General features: G+C 35.7%; 1 protein-coding gene and 1 non-coding gene across 2 annotated transcripts in view; one reads left to right on the top strand and one right to left on the bottom strand.

The window, feature by feature from the left end:
- The window catches only part of PRORP (protein only RNase P catalytic subunit), a 135,450-nt gene that overhangs the window by 50,301 nt on the left and 62,992 nt on the right, over positions 1-22,157 (bottom strand). The window lies entirely within an intron of this gene.
- Positions 5,773-5,879, top strand: LOC138095656 (U6 spliceosomal RNA). The gene has a single exon (XR_011146400.1). It is a non-coding gene; the product is annotated as a U6 spliceosomal RNA (small nuclear RNA).

The following is a 22,157-nucleotide window of genomic DNA, read 5'->3' as shown; positions in this document are numbered from 1 at the left end:
AATTTTTTTTTAACTTTACAATACTGTATTGGTTTTGCCATACATCAACATGAATCTGTCATGGGTGTACATAAGTTCCCACTCCTGAACCCCCCTCCTACCTCCCTCCCCATACCATCCATCTGTGTTACCCCAGTGCACCAGCCCCAAGCATCCTGTATCCTGCATTGAACCTAGACTGGCAATTCGTTTCTTATATGATATTATACATGTTTCAATGCCATTCTCCCAAATCATCCGGCCCTCTCCCTCTCCCACAGAGTCAAAAAGTCTGTTCTGTACATCTGAGTCTCTTTTGCTGTCTCACATGTAGGGTTATTGTTACCATCTTTCTAAATTCCATATATATGTGTTAGTATACTGAACTGGTGTTTTTCTTGCTGGCTTACTTACAAAAATGACACAAAAAAACCAAGGGATTAAGATAGATTGATGTATTATAAGTTATTTAAAAAAATTTTTTAATACTAACAAAACATATATATTTTAAGAATAAGTGAGTTTAAAAATGTAATAATCTAACTTTAAATTGTTTAACTAACCTGACTTTCTGGATCAAGGTAGCCAAGGTTCACCTGCTTTACTAAGAATGAATTCAGGAAGAAGCAAGATTTTCTAAATTAAAAAAAAAAAAGGAAAAAAAATGACCTGATTTCTTAAAAACTCAAAATTTCTATATACCAAAGTTCATGAAAAAAAAGTGACATGTTAGTTGCTCAGTCATGTCCAGCTCTTTGCAACCTATGGACTGTAGCCCACCAGGCTCTTCTGGGCAAGACGACTTGAGTGGGTAGCCATTCCCTTCTCCAGGGGATCTTCCTGACCCAGGGTTTGAACACAGGTCTCCTGCATTGCAGGTGGATTCTTTACTATCTGAGCCACCAGGGAAGCCCTAAGCAACATGAAAAGGCAAATCGAGAAAATATCTACAATAAATATCATAAGGGCCAATAAGTTAATTTACAAAGAGTGCATACAAAGTAAATAAATATTAATAAACCCAGTAGAAAAAACCATAAACATATGAACTTACAGAAACGATATGAATTCAAATAACTGTTAACAAACATATAAAAATGTCAGTCTCATCATTTATTTTTAAAACACCTAAAAACATCTAGATTCAATGCAATCCCTATCAAAATTTCAGATGGCTTCTTTGTAGAAACTGACAAGCTGATTCTAAAAATTCACATGGACTCAAAACAGGCAAAACAATCTTGAAAAAGAAAAAGTTGGAGGACTTATACTTGCCAATTTCAAAATCTACTATAAAGCTACAGTAATCGAGACTGTATGGTACTAGCCTCAGAATAAACATTAAGATCAATAAAACAGAACTGAAGGTCTGTTAAAACCTTCAGTTTTGTGGTCAATTGATTTAGGGAGGGCAAGGGTCAGGGGGAACGTGTGGTCAACTGGTTTTTAAAAAGAGTTCTAAGATAATTCAATTGGGGAAAGAATTGCTTTTTTAACAAATTATGCCAGACAACTGGAGATCCATAAACTAAAGAACGAAGTTAGGTCCATACTTTATGCCATATATAAAAATCAGTTCAAATTGATCAAAGATCTAAATGTAAGAGCTGAAACTATAAAACTGTAGCAAACAAGGCACAAATTTTATGATCTTAGATTAGGCAATGGTTTCTTAAGATATGAAAACAACAGAAAAATATTAGATAAATTAGACATTCAGTTCAGTTCAGTTCAGTCGCTCAGTCTTTTGTCCGACTCTTTGTGACCCCATGAATCGCAGCACACCAGGCCTCCTTGTCCATCACCACTTCCCAGAGTTCACTCAAACTCATGTCCATTGAGTCAGTGATGCCATCCAGCCATCTCATCCTCGGTCGTCTCCTTCTCCTCCTGCCCCCAATCCCTCCCAGCATCAGAGTCCTTTCCAATGAGTCAACTCTTCACATGAGGTGGCCAAAGTACTGGAGTTTCAGCTTCAGCATCAGTCCTTCCAATGAACACCCAGGACTGATCTCATTTAGGACAGACTGGTTGGATCTCCTTGCAGTCTAAGGGACTCTCAAGAGTCTTCTCCAACACCATAGTTCAAAAGCATCTATTCTTCAGCGCTCAGTTTTCTTCACAGTCCAACTCTCACATCCATACATGACTACGGGAAAAACCATAGCCTTGACTAGACGGATCTCTGTTGGCAAAGGCATGTCTCTGCTTTTGAATATGCTACCTAGGTTGGTCATAACTTTCCTTCCAAGGAGTAAGTGTCTTTTAATTTCATGGCTGCAATCATCATCTGTAGTGATTTTAGTGCCCCCCAAAATAAAGTCTGGCACTGTTTCCACTGTTTCCTCATCTATTTCCCATGAAGTGATGTGACTGGATGCCATGATCTTAGTTTTCTGAATGTTGAGCTTTAAGCCTACTTTCTCACTCTCCTCTTCCACTTGCATCAAGAGGCTTTTCAGTTCTTCACTTTCTGTCATAAGGGTGGTGTTATCTGCATATCTGAGGGTATTGATATTTCTCCCAGCAATCTTGATTCCAGCTTGTGCTTCTTCCAGCCCAGTGTTTCTCATGATGTACTCTTCATAGAAGTTAAATAAGCAGGGTGACAATATGCAGCCTTGATGTACACCTTTTCCTATTTGGAACCAGTCTGTTGTTCCATGTCCAGTTCTAACTGTTGCTTCCTGACCTGCATATAGGTTTCTCAGGAGGCAGGTCAGGTGGTCTGGTATTCCCATCTCTTGAAGAATTTTCCACAGTTGATTGTGATCCACACAGTCAAAGGCTTTGGCAGAGTCAATAAAGCAGAAATAGATGTTTTTCTGGAACTCTCTTGCTTTTTCCATGATCCAACGGATGTTGGCAATTTGATCTCTGGTTCCTCTGCTTCCAGCTTGAACATCTGAAAATTCATGGTTCACGTATTGCTGAAGCCTGGCTTGGAGAATTTTGAGCATTACTTTACTAGCGTGTGAGATGAGTGCAATTGTGTGGTAGTTTGAGCATTCTTTGGCATTGCCTTTCTTTGGGATTGGAATGAAAACTGACCATTACCAGTCTTGTGGCCACTGCTGAGTTTTCCAAATTTGCTGGCATATCAACATTCAAAATTTTTGTGGTCCCAAGGACACATTAAGAAAGTAAAAAGAACCATAGAATGAGAGAAAAGTTTTACAAATTCTGTATCTGATAAAAGTTCAGTATCCAAAATATACATAAAAAATTCTTACAACTCAATAATAAAATTAACCCAATTTAAACATGGGCAAAAGATCTGAATAGCCATTTCTTCAAAGAAGATAAGCAAATAAATAAGCATATTAACAGATGATCAACATCATTAGCCAACAGGGCAAATCAAAACCACAATAAGATACCACTTTACACCCGCTATGATGACTAAGACAGTAACAACTGTGAATGAGAATATGGAGAAATTAGAACCCTTATATATTTACTAGTGGGAATGTAAAATGGTGTGGTCACTCTGGAAAACAGTCTGATAGTTCCTCAAATGATTAAACAAAGAGTTACCATATGACTTGGCAATTCAATTTCTAGATATACAGCCAAGAGAAACAAAAATACATATCCACACAAAAGTCTGTACACAAATATTCATACACATTGTTATTCATAATAACCTCAAAGTGAAAATAATAAAATTGATAAATGCATAAACAAAATGTGGTATATCTATACAATGGTATATTATTTGATGATAAAAAGAAATGAACTGATACATGCTACAACATGGATAAACCTTGAAAACATGCTAATTAAAAGAAGCCAATTGTGGTGATCATTTCACAGTGTATACAATTACCCAATCATTTCATTGTACACCTGAAACTATGGTGTTATATGTCAATTATACTTGAATTTAAAAAAAAGAGAAAGAAGCCTGAGATAAGAAGTCACACATTGCATGATTCCATATATGATTTGATCAAAATGGCTTTATTTCAGGAAAGCAGTTTGACAAATGTATCAAGAACCTTAAAATGTTTATAGCTTTTGATTCAGAAATCTGAACATATTATGTCACAGATTCACATCCAAGATATTCTTCACAACACTATTTTTAATATTAAAATATGAAACAACCTAAATATTGAATAAGAATGTGGCTATATAAACAATATTTCCCAAAACAAATTCTATAGAAAGTCTCACCAGATGGGAAAAGCCAAAAACAAAATCTCTACTCCCTCTCCCATTCTCTCTAGATATAGATATGGGAAAAATTGAATGATTAAAAAAAAACCCTCAGAAATACACCAAAATGTTAATACTGAGTGTTAAGACTGTGTATCTTTTATTTCTTCTTAGAAATTTTATTTGCCAGATCTTCTAAATCAACATATTAAAAAAAGCTTTTAAAAGTATCAATAACATCAAGAATTAGTTTATGTCACCTCAACTAAACAACTAAATAAATTTAGTGAGTTCAGTGAAGTTGCCCAGTCGTGTCGGACTCTGCAATCCCATGAACTGTAGCTTACCATGCTCCTCCATCCATGGAATTTTCCAGGCAAGAGTACTGGAGTGGATTGCCATTTCCTTCTCCAAAATAAATTTAAGGAATCAGTATTTCTCAAAAGCGGAAAGTCTAAAGACAGGAAATTAAGCTGAGATTGCACCTCTTTTCAGTTCCTCTCAAGAAAATGCTAGAGCACTCAGAAAAACCACAGCACCCTCTTTTGGAAGAAATGCATTGCTGTTCATGGGGAGCCTGATGGAATCATTAAGTTTTTTAGAGCTGAGAATCTTTAAAGAATTATTAAGCCTGGTCTTCTCATTTTATAAACAAGGAAATTGGGGTTCAAAAAAAGAGACCACCCAAGATCACAAAGGGAGGTAGCAACAGAGTTGGGAACAGAGCCCCACATCAGATCCTAACCAGAGTTTATTTTTTCTGATCTTTCCATTTTTCATTCAACAAATTTTTTTTAAAGACAGAAAGTAATAACTCTTCCAATCTTTAGTATGAAGGCCTATACTCAATAGGCAATCTAGGCACCCAGCCATTTAAAAGCATTGTTTTAGAAAGACATGTCCATTCTTGCCTATTCCTTGACACAAATCAGAATAAGAATTTATAAAACTTCACAACCTCTGCATTTGTCTATTGATAACAGGCATCTGTCTATTGATAATTTCTTCTTCTAAAACAGTACATAACTCTTTCCCAAAATATAAAATACTATAGGTATTGCTATTTTGGCTTTTATCATTTTCCTATTTCTAGATCTGAATAGTACCCTGCTTCCCTGACAGACAGTATTCTTTGAAATACCCTGTTTTTCTCATCATCGAAAGATGACTGACAAAAGAAACAAACAAATATTTTGATAAGTGAAAAGGATAAGGTGTAGCTTTTTATCATGAACAGCACTGACAGTCATTAGAGTATACAGAGCATATGCCCTGGCGATATTTTCTCTTGGCTAATCATTATTTACTGATGAATCTATAAAGATAATCACTCGTTCTTTTGACAATATTTACTGAGCAGTCATTATGTGCACGGCATGGTTTTAAGTGCTTGGAATACAGCACTGAACAAAAGGGGTAAGGTCCCTATTCTCATGGAACTTACATTCTTGGTAGGTGGGAAACTGTTAGGAAACAAAAACAAGTAAATGAATAAGGTAATTGCAAAGCATGAATAAAATGATTATCTAAGAAAAACATTAAAAAATAATCTTTTCAGTGTTATATACCCACTAAAAATGTTCATCAGTTTCATGGTGGCATCTGAGCCAGTCCTATTAAGATGTAATGTGAGTGCTCGCTTTGGCAGTACATATACTAAAATTGAAATGATACAGACAAGATTTGCATGGCCCCCATGCGATGATGACACACACATTCATGAAGTGTTCCATATTTAAAAAAAAAAAAAAAAGATGCAATGTGATGTGGTCATGAAGCCTACAGTGTGTGACTTGCTCTGCTCAAGAAAACTGGAGGAGGGGAATCGTTTTGCTCTTTTTATCAGAAACTCAGTAGGCATGTCTTAGTCTTCCAGGGATTCAAATCAATCTATTTATCCAATACCTGAATTAGGCAACATTTAAGGTATTTCTAGCTAGTCACATATGTAGATTTTTCAAGACAATTAATACTTATTAACATGAGCCTCTTCCTTCAAAATTGTGTCACTATCGGAATTATTAGTTATTTTTGCTACTCCTGCCAAATTCCCAATCTAAGTTTTTGCTATGTGCTGGTCAACACATAACTAGAAGCTAAAAGTTAAAAATAAAAACCACCCAGATGTATCTGAAATCAGATAAATTTTGTATGACCTGTGGCTTCTCCTCATCCACTTTCTGGATAAAATATACTAACTGATTCTTTACTCTTCATAAATAGGAACATCTTTCCAGTTACTCAGACAAAACTCTTTCTTCTAGCCAATAAAGTAAAAACTTCAATTTATAACAACTAGTCAATTTCTTCATTTGTGCTTGTGTATGTGTGCATGCATGCATACAGGTGCACAAACACAATTTTACAACTTTTAATTAATACTGCAATCAGGACATAGAACAATTCTACCATAGATCAATTTTTAATTTTTATAACTGGACTCATTAATATTTTAACACTAGCATGTAGTCTTAATTTTTACAAGTGAAATTTAAAGTTCTTACCTGTTCTAGAAAGAGTGTTCTAGCAAAAAATGAGAGAAGACAAACTGGTAAACCCTGAAATTAGAAGGGTAGCAGAAAAGTAATAAAATACACTCGATATTGGTATAGGGAATGTAACTCAACTCTGAGTGTAGATGAGAAGTGATTGAAAGAAAAAAATGGGAAGTTTCTGACAAGGAAATGAAGAATAAAAATAGCCTCAACATGAAAGGGTATAATTAGGGTTTGCTGTGATGAATATCACTACTTCTTTCACATTCATTAGGAAATTTGACTGCTCTGTCAGCACTTTCAGACATTGGACATTTATGAGGAGGAATGGTATACCCATTAAGTTTGAAGGTCTAGAACTATACTATTCAATATATTGGCTAAAGTTACTACTAAGCACTTGAAATAGAACTAATCAGAATTGAGATGTACTGGATTTCCATGAAAATTACCATATAAATAGAATATAAAATATTTTCATTAGTAATTACTAACGTATTAATTACATGTTGAAATGCTATTTTGGATTACGATGGGTTAAAAAAAAGCTAAAGTTATTTTACCAAACAGGTGAACTTTTCACTTTTAACATTTTTAATGTGGCTACTAGAAGATTTTAAATAACATTATATTTCTATTGGATAGTGCTGATTAGAATGTCCCTCTAGAATGTCACTGGTCTATTCTGTGAAAACCACTTCATACAGGCCAACAGCACTGTAGGAAAAGGCTTGTGATATGGGTAAAGCCTTGAATGAGTCAGTCAGAAATGGTCATGCCTACACACAAGAGTTCAGTCAGTTTTGGCAGAAATGAAAATACTGATCAAGAGAGAATAGGTATAAATATAGATATCGGTAATCTATTTTGAAATGCATAAAAAGTCCACATGAACTTATGAATGGACAGAAGACAGAACAACAGACACCTAAAGAAGAAAGTATAGTAAAACGGTAATAGTAGAATCAAAGAATTGAGTATGTAGATATCCACTATAAAATTCTTTAAACTTTGAAGTATTTTAAAAATTTTCATAATAAAATGTTAAAAAAAACCCAACTAACAGGAAGGTTGCAGTTGTATGGAACAGTAGAATAAGGATAGAGTTGGGGGGTTTAGGAGCCCATTGACAGATACTCTCACTGTTAAAATGTTGTATACTTTGCATTTCTTTCTTGGCGGAGAACAGGACAATGATCTATTTATGTATTTATGGTAATACCAAAGGAGATACCTTTTTCTGATGACTATAGTTCTTAACTCTTAAAATCTGATTTCTGTTTTCAGGAAGTAAGGCTTTTGGTAAAGTATAAGGGCTTTTACATAATGCTTAAGAACTTTTTTTTTGAGAGTAGAGAGTTGAAGGGCCTAGACAAAAACATTTCAGCCTTTATCTCATGTGTTGATTGATGTAACATGCTCCAAAGGTACTAGGTGTCCTTAGGTAAATACTCTGGCAGTATATTCTTGCTTAGCATATTAGGCCCTTACCCCTAAAGAAAAATATAAAAGAAAAACAATCACTATAAAAGGCCTCCATGTGATATTAATAATCCTAATACCAGGAAACTTTGGGGTTAAAAATCAACACACTAAATGCAATACATTCATGTGTTAGAATTTGAGCACTGCTAAATGGCAAACCAATGGCAAATACATAATCTCTAGAGGGGAAAAATATTTTGATCAGCCCTCTCAGTGAACAATGGCACACTGATAAGTAATTCATATAAATTATGTATCTTAAAATGGATAGAGAATGGACCTTGAGAAGTAATCCAGTGTAGTTCCATCGTCTCAGGAACACAAAAAACAGGACTCTCACTTTCAAAAGGAGAGGACTGAGGCCCAAAGAAGCTCCACTGTCTTACTTACAGTCATCCAGTCAATAAATGGTGGGGGAAGGGGTACAGTTTTCCGGCCATCTGATAGATGATGGTGCTGCTAGTCTACAAACTTATGATAAAGAAGATAGGGATTTCAAGTCAGGGGTAAACACTTAGGAATGATCTTCACAATGCGCTACAAAGGTTCAAACTTGCTGATTGGTGGGGATATAAAGTTGCATTAAAAAACTATGGGTCCGAACAGTGTGGACCTGGCCAGTACCTGTCAGAGGTCCCAATCAGTCAACAGTGGGCTACTGACAGACTCTGAGGTTACATGTTTGACACTATCTTACCCCTAACTTTAAAGCATGGCCCTGTTCTCACTAGGCAGGGAAGGAAGCAGAACACCAGTGTCCTCCGCCCCACTCAGAGAATCTACTAGCAGCATTCCCTCCTTGCTCCGCCATCTATGACCTCAAGGCTTCAGGGAAATGAAAAGCACTTGTTATTCACCAGAAACCCTGAAGAACCAAAAGGTACATTGTCCCCCATAAGCACCACTATCAAAGTGATGTGAGGTGGCTTCCAGAATGTTTTGCACAAGCCTCAAAACACTTGAGTCAAACATCCATCCATTCAACAGTTTTCGCATACTCACCACAGGCCAGACACCGTGTTGGACATTGAGATTGCTAAAATGAAGAGCAGTCCCTTCTATTAAAAACTGTAGACAATTCAATCATACAACTGGTGTTATGACAGGGATGAAAGCAGGCTGCTTGGAGAGCACACAGATGAGGACAACATAGTGGGAGAAAGAGGACCTCCTGGGTGGTGGGGCAGACAGAGAGATGGGGGAACTTCCTAGAGAGGATTCTGAAGCTGAGCTATCAAGAGTGAGAAGAACGAGCCACACTAAAGAAGCTGTGTGTACAAGGACACACAACCACGGTGATAGTAAGTTTGAACTCTTTGGCAGACTATTTTCTGTTTTAAGATCACATCAACAGCTAATTAAAATAAATGAACAGACACTGTTGATGGCTTTCCTTTCAATCCTGAAGCTGTTTTCCGCTGTTAAAAGAGCAGAGGTATTGGCAAGGTCCATAGAGAGAGAATGTAATAGAGTAATTAAGATAAGCCTCTGACATTAGAGAGCCTAGGTCTGCAGCTCAACTCTGACATTTACTGGTTGTAAATTTATCACAGGCGAGTTTCTTGAATTCTCTAACCCTCAGTTTCTCCATCTGCAAGGTGAAAATAATAAGATTCTGATGAGGATTAAATGAGATAATGTATGTACGGTACTCAGAGTAGTTCCTGGCATTTGTGAAATTCTTAATAAGTGTTAGCTAAAACTAAGAAAAACAATATTAACAACATTATAAATAAACTGGAAACACCATAAATGTTTATTACTTCTGAGTAACTGGACAGAAAGAGTAGTTTGAACAACTAGGAAAATCTAAGAAATGTTACTTGCAGTTTGTGCAGAGTTACTGGTACAATTAACATGCTGATCATATTCTGTCTGTAGACATTTATCTTTTTCTCTTATTTCCCCTAAGAGACTATAAAATCCTTCAGGAAAGAGACTATGCCTCTTTCACCTTTGTACTTTGGATACACTCTGTACAGGGCCTTAAAACAAAGAAGCTTTGATGAATATTTGAAGAATAAAATGATTACAACATTCTGATTAATATAATTGGAATAAGTGGAGACAGACTAAATGATAAATGAGTTTGGTATCGCTACTCCATGCTCTAAAAAATATACTGAAGCCATAAAGTGATTAGAATGTGATCTATTAAAGAAAAGAACAGTACTCTTGAGAAGTTACTTGGTGACTAAGAAGGCAGGAGTCTTGACATATGCCTTTAGTGTGAGCACAGAATTCAACATTAGATCTTGTGGTCTATTGACCCATTTCTTTTTCAGTAGAAAGCATTTTTTTTCTCCTTTCTTTCACAAATCTCCCAACATTACTTTCCAGTAACATGATCATGTGGCATGAGCATCACCTTTAACAAAGGTTTAGGGTGAAAGAAAAAAATTAAAAAGCAGAAAGGTAAGCAAGCAAAATGCTAAAATGTAAGTTGTTTCTCTGCAGGAAGTTTTTTGTGGTTGCCAGATTAAAGGAGATAACAGATACTATTTATGAACTACAAAGCTCAAGATTTAGTGGTTCAGAATTTAATGAACCAATTCACTAAGAAAAAAAACTTTAGGATGTTCTAACTTAATTTTCAAGGTAAAATTTTCTTTTAACCTCAATACAAAATGAATTCTATCAAAAGAACATCTTTACATTAAAATCTATGTAATTAATGACAAGAATCTAGCAAAAGTGAATAAAATATAAACCTACACTAATATATAATTTCTTTGCTCTTGTAGACTAATCTTAAGAAAGTACAAAGAGCATTTCACTATTTAAAATTACTCTTGCTGCTGCTGCTGCTGCTAAGTCACTTCAGTCATGTCCGACTCTGTGCGACCCCATAGACGGTAGCCCACCAGGCCCCTCTGTCCCTGGGATTCTCCAGGCAAGAACACTGGAGTGGACCGCCATTTCCTTCTCCAATGCATGAAAGTGAAAAGTGAAAGTGAAGTCGCTCAGTTGTGTCCGACTCTTCGCGACCCCATGGACTGACTGCAGCCTACCAGGCTCCTCTGTCCATGGGATTTTCCAGGCAAGAGTACTGAAGTGGGTGCCATTGCCTTTTCCAAAATTACTCTTAATTTACTCTAAAAATAATTCAGGATTAAAATGCACTAAGGAAAAAAAAGAAACAATTTTCAGTATCTGTTACAGCTTCTTGTGTAACAAGTGAACAGTAACTGACGCCTTAGAAAGTTCAAAAGATAGTTATGTTTTAGGGTAGTATTTCCCCAAGTATATTTTGAAGGACTAGTATATCCTTCAAAATGCTCTGTGAATAAAAGTTCCATGGTCAAATAATAGATCCTCTTTTGAAAAATATCTGCTGCATACACTGTATTCTCCTTCCCTCCACACTTCTTGTTTTGGCTAATTCCTCCATCTATGAGTTGGACCCTATAGCTTTCTACCCTCTCAGATACTCTACACTGCCATTCACTCCTTTTCTCTTACACAGTCAGCTTCAACCCTTCATCTGGATCCTCTCCTACCTGACCACACACCTCATTCTCCCTTCAGATACCACCCTATTCCTATACTCCTTGCCTTACTGTTCTGCCTCAATTTCCTTTACTCTTTGTAAAATAAGAAATTATATATTGTTTTCTGCCTTTGGTTCCTGTCACAGAGCTCCAAAAACCCTTATAATTTCCTAAGTGATAAAGATACTAAGGTCATCTTTTGTTCTAATATTTGGTCTTTGATTCCAGTTCCTGAAACAGAGCTTCTAAATCCCTTGGAATTTCCAGGGTGTTAGATCCATCTTTTATTCTCATGAGGTAGGTTCCTAGAGTGCTTCAGGATGGGGGCTGGTCACCAGAAAGACCAAGCCATGTTTAGAAGCTTGAAATTTTCAGGCCCAGCCCACTTCCATCCTCTAGGAGGGCAAGAGGAGCCAGAAACTGATTCTATGATGATGGATCGTGCCTGTGTGATGAAGCCTGCACAAAAACCCTAAAAGGATGGGGTTTAAGAAAATTTTTGAGCTGGTGAACACATCCAGGTGCAGGGAGGGTGCTGTATTTAAAATGTATCAAACAAATGTTATAGTAAAACAAACTTCTTTGGTTTTGAGTTATATAAATGTTTGGTTGTTCTGTTCATAAAAATAAGAACACATAGAGAGGACATAAGGACGTATTTTATGGTTTCTAAAGTGACACAAATAAATGTAAATAAAGCCCTATCAATATTTTACTTATTCTTTCTACTATTAAATCTTGGAATATCTTAATTTCTAAATGGGATAGCAACAGCTTAAACTTTTAGATTTTTTTTTGGCAGGGGGCAGTAGGGAGAGTTGGAGAAATAGAGAGTGGAGTTGTTTCCTTCTAGAGCCTGAAAGCACTTAGGTAAGTGGCCACAGGGCACTCTCATTTTGAGACCAAGCCATATCCCATGAAAATCTGGAAAACGCTTTCCTTGAGTTGGCAAGTAAATGCTGGAGAGTTAAAGGAGAGAGAAAGGACACAAAACATTAAGTAATCTCAGGGCGTTAAGGTTTAGCAGGTGTGGAACAGAAAAACCAATGGCTATAAATAAAAAAGAAAACAAATCTCAGGACAGCATGGAAAAGCAGCAAAATCAAGAACCAGTAGGAAAGATTCCTACCTATTCCTTTACAGCAACACACCAAGATTACTTTTTATGAGAAATACATGAAGAATGGTCTCTACATATACTGTATTTATAAGCTTGCTAAAGAGAAGCCTTACATACTTGAGACAATCATCACAGAATTCAAGTAATCTTTAAATCTAAATATAATCTTGCAGTTACATAAAGTAACTGTGCAGATGTGCCAGTTTCACTAATGCAGCTAAACTAGTGAAAAAACACAGGTAGAGCTAAACAGAACTCATGCAAAATAACCTAGTGTTCCGTATATCAAGGGTGGAAAAAAGTTAAGTTCTAAAGCATTTCAAACCACAGAAAGGGTAAGTTCTTTTCTTTGCATTTCCACTGACTCTAAAAATAAACCTCTATTATTATTTTCCAGATTATAAAAGAAATATAAGCCCATTATTTTAAAAAATTCTAACATAACACAAGTGCATCATAATGAAAACCAACATTCTATATAACTATTCCCTTTGGAGGTAACGGGTGTTATCAGTTGGGAAAAAGCTCCTGTTGAAACACTTGAGACACAGGAACAGGAGAGCCACTCTGAACAAGTGGATGCTATTACTTCAGTTTCTCCTTTGACTTGGACCCTTCATTCTCCACTGCTAAGAACAAAGAAAAGGAAAAAAGAACATCCAAAACACATGCTGATCCTCCAAAACAGGCAAACCACAAACAGATTAACCCCTGGGCGGGGGGAGGGGGATCAAAGGTGACTGGGTAAAATCGTTATACTATGTGGGAGAAATAAATATTACTTGATTTTGAGAAATGAAGTAAAAGTACAAAAAATACTACCCTTTCCTTTTCATTGTCCTCAATAGTCAAAAAAGCAGGTAGCACATTTTTCCTTCAAAGAAAATTGAAGCAGCCTACCTAATTAGCTAGCTTTTTAGTTTTTTAAAAAATAATGTAGTACCAGCAATGAATTTTGCCAGAAGTAAGGAAGTACTTGAAAAAACACACAATTATGGGGTTTTGTCAAAGGAACATGGGAACAAACAAAAAGCTTGTAGTTGCCAAAGCTAAAATAAGTGGACAACAAAATAAAGTAATATTAGATTATAACCCAAGTATAAAATAAACATCCATGAGTTCATAATACTATAAATAAATTATTAAAGAAATAAGTAAGTAGGGGAGAACAGACAAATTTCTAAATCAGAAGAATTCCAAACAATTTGTGTCAGTATTCTGCCCCCAAAGAGGTGGAATATGACCGCTCGCTCTTTAAGTGTGGGCTGCACACTGACTTCTTTCCAAAGATTAAAGTATGAAAAGGGGGAAAAAAGAATAACTTCACAGTGGAGAAACTTGACAAACACTTGCAGAGCCAGTGTTTGACTGAAGTTAACATCAACAGTAGTTAAGTTATGTTGATAGTGTCTACTTTTACTACAATGCTTTGGCAATGGCATTTTATCTCTGCAACCTTCTTCCCTCAAACCCATAACCCTAGGCTAATCAATGAGAAAAACATATAAATCCCAACTGAGAGACAGTCTACATAATACCTGACCAGTACTTCTCAAGACTGTCAAGGTCATCGAAATCAAGTAAAGTCTGAGAAACTGTCACAACCAAGAAGAGTCTAATGAGATATAACAATTAAATTTAATTTGGTTTCTTAAAAGGGACTCATAACATAAAAAGGACAGCAAGTGAGAACTAAGGGATCTGAGCAAAGTATGAATTTTGGGTAAAGAAAATGTATCCACACTGGTTCATTAATTGTAACAAATGTACCACACTAATGGAGGATGTTAATGGCGGAGAAAACTAGATATAGGCATATGGGAATTTCCTATATCTTTTTAACTTTTCTCTAAATCTAAAAATACTCTAAAATAAAACCCTATTCATAAAAAGCTTTAAAAAAATCTAAAAAAGGGGGGAAGTATATCATTTTTTTGTATGAAGAGAATAAATGTCATATCAATTTTTTTCTGAATAAAAATAATGCCAATAAAAAGAATACTATTTACATGAGATATAAGATGATGCTATACTTCTGAGTTGAATGAATAAACAGCCAATCTTTACTTTTTCTATCTCTGTAACTTAATCCTTTTTATTACCCAATAAGACTGTGTCACCAATTTCTTCATTGTCAAAATATATTTAAAAGAATTATATGAGATCCAAGCTGGATGTCAAGTCATGATGGCAGTACAGGAGAGTCAGGATATGAGCAGACTGTGGAATCGACTGACTACTTTGAACACTGACCCTCTTGTTATTAGCAATGTGACAAGCTAACTTAATCTTTCTGTTCTTAGTTTCTTCACTGTAGAACAGAAATAATAATAGTATCTGCCTTATGGAGTTGTACAGATTACATGAGATAATGCATTCAATTTTTAACACAGAGAGAGAAATCAAAGTTTGTTAGCTAGCCCCTGTTGTGGTTCTCATCTTCAGGGTCAATGTTTACAATGAATAGGTTAAAATCATGAACAGAACCTGTAATTAGACACTACCCTGTGAGCATGAGTGACTGTGTGTGGGTGTGTGCATGGGGATGGCGAAGGACTTGGCTAAGGCCTGCAGCCTGACATCCTAGCACAAAGTGGCTCCCTAAAGCTAGGACTTAATTAGAAATCAAAGTGTAAGGAACCAAATATTATAATGTCTATGTGTCATTCTTTCTCTCTGATGACAAATCAAAGTGATAACCAACCAGGTGATGGACACTGAAATGTAACTGATAAAACACTGCAAAGAAGAATTTGGTATATTTAAAATGTTTTTACAACCACAGAACTATATAGCTTTGTGATTTTCCCTTTCAAGTTCTTATTTTGGTAAAAGATAGATATCAATAAAACATTTTATGTATATTTTGTGGGGTCATTTTGGTCCATTTGAAGAGGAACTACTGTTTCCATTTATCTTCCAAGCTTAAATCCAGTAAGATCTGCCTATCTATTACCTCTTCCCTAAACAGATGAGAAATTTTTCAAGAGGTTTTCCTGCCATTCATAACATAATGTATATGTATCTTTATGGAGAGGGAGACCTATTACATATAACTGCAAAGCTTCAATTGGAGAAGGCAATGGCACCCCACTCCAGTACTCTTGTCGGGAAAATCCCATGGACGGAGGAGCCTGATAGGCTGCAGTCGACGGGGTCGCTAAGAGTCAGACACAACTGAGCGACTTCACTTTCACGCACTGGAGAAGGAAATGGTAACCCACTCCAGTGTTCTTGCCTGGAGAATCCCAGGGACGGGGGAGCCTGGTGGGCTGCCATCTATGGGGTTGCATAGAGTCAGACACGACTGAAGCGACAGCAGCAGAAGCAGCAGAGCTTCAATTAAGACTAATTCTATAACTTTATACACATAAGAAAGTTCTTGGTATTTATAGTTCAGACAAGACTGAGAAAAATGCTCTACTGATTGAATGATGTCATGTTGAGTTTGTAAGTTTCTTTTTTCACAGTAAAGAAATGGTACTTGCTATAATCACTTAACAAAATCCAAAGGCAATTCTGATATTTAAACTCACCTATGTCTTCAAATCTTATTTACTACAAATGAGATATATTAAGGATATCTGCTTTCCGACCAGATTTTTTTTAACTGCAATGAAATTATAAAAATTTAAAACAAGATTTAGTACTGCTGTCAATTACTGTGGACCAGAAGTGAAAAATCAGCTTACCCATTTCCCAAAGAGATCAAGAAGCTTGAGTCCCGCCACCAGGCCTTCTGACCAACTGGAAAGAGCATCCGTGATACTGAATTACTGAATCAGAGGCCTCTCTCAAGCTCATACATGTCTGATTCCTTTACTGCTGATGTTTATACAATTCATTCACCTGGTCATAACAAGGATGTTGTGAAGGGCGTGCACTGAATCATTAGGGCCCACAGGAGAAATCTGTTTGGCTTATGCTAATACATAACAGTACCTGTCCTGAACAATTTGTTTTTATTTGAATTTATGAATTATGTGAATCCTACAAATCAGTGAATCCTATAGTGGAAGTAACTTCCTTGGAAGAAATCTTGGAACTGGATGTCTTCAAACTTCACTTTCTGCTCTCTCTCTCCCTCCTTGTCCTTAGCCTAGCTCCCTTGAGGATCTCTTTAAGAAAAAATAAATGTTATAATGGGGTTATGGGGTGCTTATGAATGATGTGCAGGCAGACAAGAGTTTGGATCCCTGCTCATCAAGGATTGTGTTTTCATCTTCAAGTTTGTCAACAGAATTTACAGTCAAATTAATAGAGCACTTACTTCATGGCACAAATTTCGTGCACCAACTTCAAACCTCTTATTTTTCCTAAGCTTGTTTTCCTTTTGTGCTCTTTTCTTAAGTTTATTTTATTTTCTGTATGTTATTATAAGCATTTTATATCTCTTATAGAACAAAGTTGAGCAGAAAATAATCTATAAATAAATAATCTCCACTTCAGAGGGCAGTGAATACTTCATAAAAATACCCAGGGAAAAAAGCCACATCTAAATGAAACAATGCAATAAAACCTAAGATCTGAATTGACTGATCTTAATTGTATCTGAGTGGGAGAAAAATCAGCCTTTACAATGATGAAAGGTCTGAAATAGAAACTATTTTAAAAAGAAAATCATTTTTATCTTAAAATAAGTATCTTAATACAAAATAATGAATAAAGTGGTATCACTGTGACAATAATTAAGAATAATTTACATAGCTTCAAAAACACATTTAAGTAAATTTACTACTCACTCTGGAATTGCAGCTCACCAGACTTAACAAATATTTAAAAAATTTTTTGGTTAAAGTGAGTACTCTACCTACCACATTCCTGAGATGCATGTTTTAAAATACTGTCATAGAAGTAAAGTACACACAGTAATGATTCACAAAGACAATCTCACCACACCCTAAATAGTTATCACACAAAAATTATCAGTGACACAACAAGAGGAGAATCAACTTGCCATTAAGATTTCACCAGAGAGAAAACAGATACGGGAACGTGGCAACGCTGTTTTCCTAACAATGATGTTTTAAGATATGTGATCACTTGACTAATGCAATTGGGGAAATTTCTGTTTCAAACACTATGCAGAGTATATCTTTTAGGGATATTTGGAAAGAAAATGACATGAGGCCAATTCATTACCAAAATTTTGCCTGACTTCCTCATCTTTCTACTTACTTCCTTGATCTCTTCACTAATAATATTACCCACTTTTCTGACAATTGATCATTCGCTTCATTAGCAACTCGTACATGTAAGAATAATTCTGAGTGGTGCATACCATTCTAGCAGTCACATGACAAGACAGAACTCTTATACATGTCAAGCAGGTGAACTGGGTGGAATGGCACGTGGATGAAAGGAAGCACCTCCTCAGTCTGGTATTATTTGACCTAGGGCAACGTGACTTCTCTGACTTATCAAGTCATGAAAGATTGATAGTAAGAAAAAAACCCAAGAACCATTTTTTGTGTTCAGTGAATTCTGGATTGGCATCATCCACTAATGCCTATTTATTTCCCCAAGTCACTTGGGGGAATCACTCCTGACTAGCTAAAACTAACTTTTAAAACTGAGGAGTCAAGATTAGGTCTACCACCCATGCCCAAGTAATAAATTAGGGATCAGAGAACTCATCAAACCTTCTTAAAATCCAAAGAAATAGGACTTAAATGCCACTTAAATCCCAATGAAACGGGATTTAAACGCCACCAGATGAGTTGCCTTAAGAGTTTCAGTCCAAGTTTATGGTTTCCACTGATTAACAAAAAATCTTCAGGCTTATAAATACATACTAACAGTGACTTATTTGGGTGATTATTTCAGATGCCTTATAAAGAAACATGCAATTCCAGTGCTTTGATATTCCACATAATTACTTTCAATCTCAGGTTTTCCCCAATTAACATATTATCTTTGGATCATTTAGCAGAGTTTTGTGGTTTTTTTTTTTAAGTTATTCTCTAGGCACCGAATGACTTTAATCATCATAATGCTAATATAACTACTTGATAACATAGCTGTTGGTTATGGAAACTTGACAAACTTCTATTTTGAAAGTGGAAGAAGTATATTATTCTTAGGACCAGGTTTCAGTACTGTAAAATGAGTTTCATATATTCAGTTTAAAAAATAGATTTCTACTAGAAGAATCATTTAGACATTTAATAATCTTGAGTATATGACTTCTATAATTGCTTGTTTTTGTAAAGTAGTATGAGTGCATTTCAGAAGAAATGTCTTTCTATAACAGTGGTTCTCAAAATGTAGTCCCCAAACCAGCAGCATTAGCATTACCGAGGAAATTTTAAGAAATATGAATTCTCAGCCCTAACCTAGAACTTTTTAATCAGGAACTCTGGGTTGTAGGGTCAGAAATCCTGTTTTAGCAAGTCCTCTAGGTGAGACTGATGCACACTAAAGTTTGAGAATCAATATTCTAAAATATAGCAGAAACATTAGTAGTTAAGTTTAAAGATTTTAAATTTTCTTTTCTTTAAAAATACATGAATTTTAAAAAGAGAGATCTAATGAGTACTCATAAATATATATAATTCTACAAAGTAAAAAGTGAAGTCCCTTCCTGGATTATAAATAATTGGATTAATGATTGTTACTGTAATCCTTCACCTTAAAAACACTGAGAGAATCACTTTTTAAAATTCACTGGAAAGAAACTATTGTTAAGTAGTTAACTACAATTAAAATGTTTAGATGTAATCTCCAATCACTTATTTCCAGTCATTAGCAATGAGCAAAATTTATGAAAGTAAACTGGGAAAAATGACACGTTCTTGATTCCAGATTTCAATACAGGAAAAAAATTACTCAAACACCTCAGAGCAGACATGGGTCAGCCTTCTTTGAAGGCAATAAAAGCAGCATGACCCCCAAGTTCTGAAACCCCAGGAAAAACACCTTCTACCTCTAAAGGCAGTCCTTAAGAGCTAGTCTTTAAGCAGGAGAAACAATTACATAGAGAAGAATATTAAAAGTTGAGGAGGTATAATAAAAATTTTACTTCAATACTTAATCTAACATTTGCACTTACAAACATAATAAGGAGTTTCCTTGTCACTATAACATTATTGAAACATAATTTCAAGCACAGCTGGTGTCAAACTCGAAACATTTCTTTCTATAACTTGATAAAAAAAAATGCCCAGGTTTTATAAACGCATACCAAAAAACACTGAGTATAGTTTATTTTATCTTAGGTTCTTTATGGTATTGAAACATTTACAAGGGGTTATGTAAATCAATAGAAAGAAATAAAATAACTTGGGTGGCAGGAAAAAATGAGAACTCACTGCCAAGTAAATGCTACTGCCAAATAACTTTTAATGGCTAATACCCTTTCTTCCATTTTTCTCTCACTGTAGTAAAACCCAAAGAGATGGCAATCAAAACAAATTCTGCAGTACTTCTATCAAACTACTTTCTATTCAATGCACTAAGCATGCTGTAAGAATGAAAGCATTTGGTGCTGATGCCTGAACATAATTCTTTTAAATTACATTATAAATTTTCTTTCTGTGGAAGCTATTTTAAACCAATTCTCTGTTATCTACAAAAATAGGGAACAGAGTTTGGAACAGCTAGCAACTAAAATGATGTACTTTTTCCCCTATACACCCTCCACTAGAGGAGCTTATGAACAAGTGAAAACCCTAAATGCAACCTGCAAAAGGAGCAAGATACAAAAACATTAGGACTAAATCCTGGGTAGGTACGTTTACGATGGTGACAGGGGAAGTGGTTAACAAGAGAGGAAAATGTAGGGGGAAAAAAAGGAAGTTTTCTAGTTTATATCCTTCTGTTTTCTGGGTGAAAGCTCAGTATTTCCCTGTCCCCACAGGCAAACTTACATCACCAATTATGAACAATGACTTGATGGCTCAAAAGAAAAATCCATCTAAAAATGAAAGTTATGAAAGTATGTGTAAAGTATGAGTTACAGAGACTTTAGAATTCCTACTTGATCATTCTAGGGAAAAGGATCAATAAAAGCATCAGTTCTTCTCACATAAAACCACAGTAAAGGAATCTGATACTGAAAAAAGAACTAGGCACAGACAGGTTGCGTTGACAAGATAAACCTCATTTCTGGTTCCTGGATTTGACCATTGCAACAGGCAAGACATCACTAACTTCAGTGTGGTAGTCATCAGAGCTGTGAAAAAACACTAATCCTCTTTCTCCTCCTAGATGCATGGTGGGACTGTCTTTCCTACCATGCTGAACTCAGGTTAGCTATGTAGCTTGTGTTTGCTGGAATCACAACTGAGCAGAAGCTCTGAGTCAGTGTGTACTTCACGACTTTCCCTTTTCCCTCTGCCACGGTGACTGGTGATATTCCAGAAAGTTATTCTAGGTCCTGGAATCAGAATGGTGATGACAAAGATGACCTAAAATGGACATACAGCATGAACAAAAAATGGTTCGTTTTAAGCCACTGAAAATTTGAGTTTATTACTGCAGCATTACCTAGCCTATCCTGACTAATAGAGTCAGTCTTTTATTTTCTCTATACTGTTGGTATATTTCTTATTTACTTACTCTACAGAGAAGTTAGCCATTTATTTACAGATTAAGTTTAGGTTCTAAGCATCAGTTCAAAAAGAATGAAGATCTCAAACTGAAAAAACTACAAGATTAGATAGTTAGTTATTTAAATTAGGAGACTAAACACATAATAAAAGAAAACCATGCTTTTATTTTTATAAAGTTAAGACCATGAACAACTAAATACACTCACAGATTGTTGTGGCTTTTTCCCTTTTTCATTTACTGGAGTAAGTGCCAGGCACTGCAATAGTGCTTTCCAAGAATTAGCTCACTTAATCATTACAAAGGAACCAGGAGGTTACATAACTTATCCTAGGTTCTATAGCTACTGCGTGACGTAGCAGCCAAAAGTAAAACTCAAGAAGTCTTTCAGTTAATCCTGAAAAGCAGATAAGTTATTTCTAACAGGTTATATGAATTACTTTACATTCATTTGTTCATTCTTTCATTCATTCACTAAATACCTACTGAGTACTTATTATGTTCAAGGCCCCTTTCTCAGTGCTGAGGATATGACAGCAAGCAAAGTACACAATACGTTGAATCTCAGGGTATTCGCATTGTAATGGAGGACACTAATAAAGTAAATAGAGAAATGTATAGATAACTATAGATACTAAGTGCTACGAAGGAATTAAATCAATTATCTACTGCTGTGTGATAAACCACTCAAACACTTGGGTTAAAATAATCACTACCTTTCTCGCAACACTATGGGTTGGCTCAGCTGGATATTATTCTGTTCCACATATTATAGGCTAGGCTAATTCATGTGCTCACAATCAGCTGGCAGGTTGCCTGGACGTTGTCTGGTCCTAGATGACTTTACTCACATCATCCACCACAGAAACAAACAAG

Source organism: Capricornis sumatraensis, chromosome 19, assembly GCF_032405125.1.
Source record: "Capricornis sumatraensis isolate serow.1 chromosome 19, serow.2, whole genome shotgun sequence".
NCBI lineage: Eukaryota > Metazoa > Chordata > Mammalia > Artiodactyla > Bovidae > Capricornis > Capricornis sumatraensis.
The sequence above is the reverse complement of the archived record's forward strand: the minus strand, read 5'-3'. Positions and strand labels throughout refer to the sequence as shown.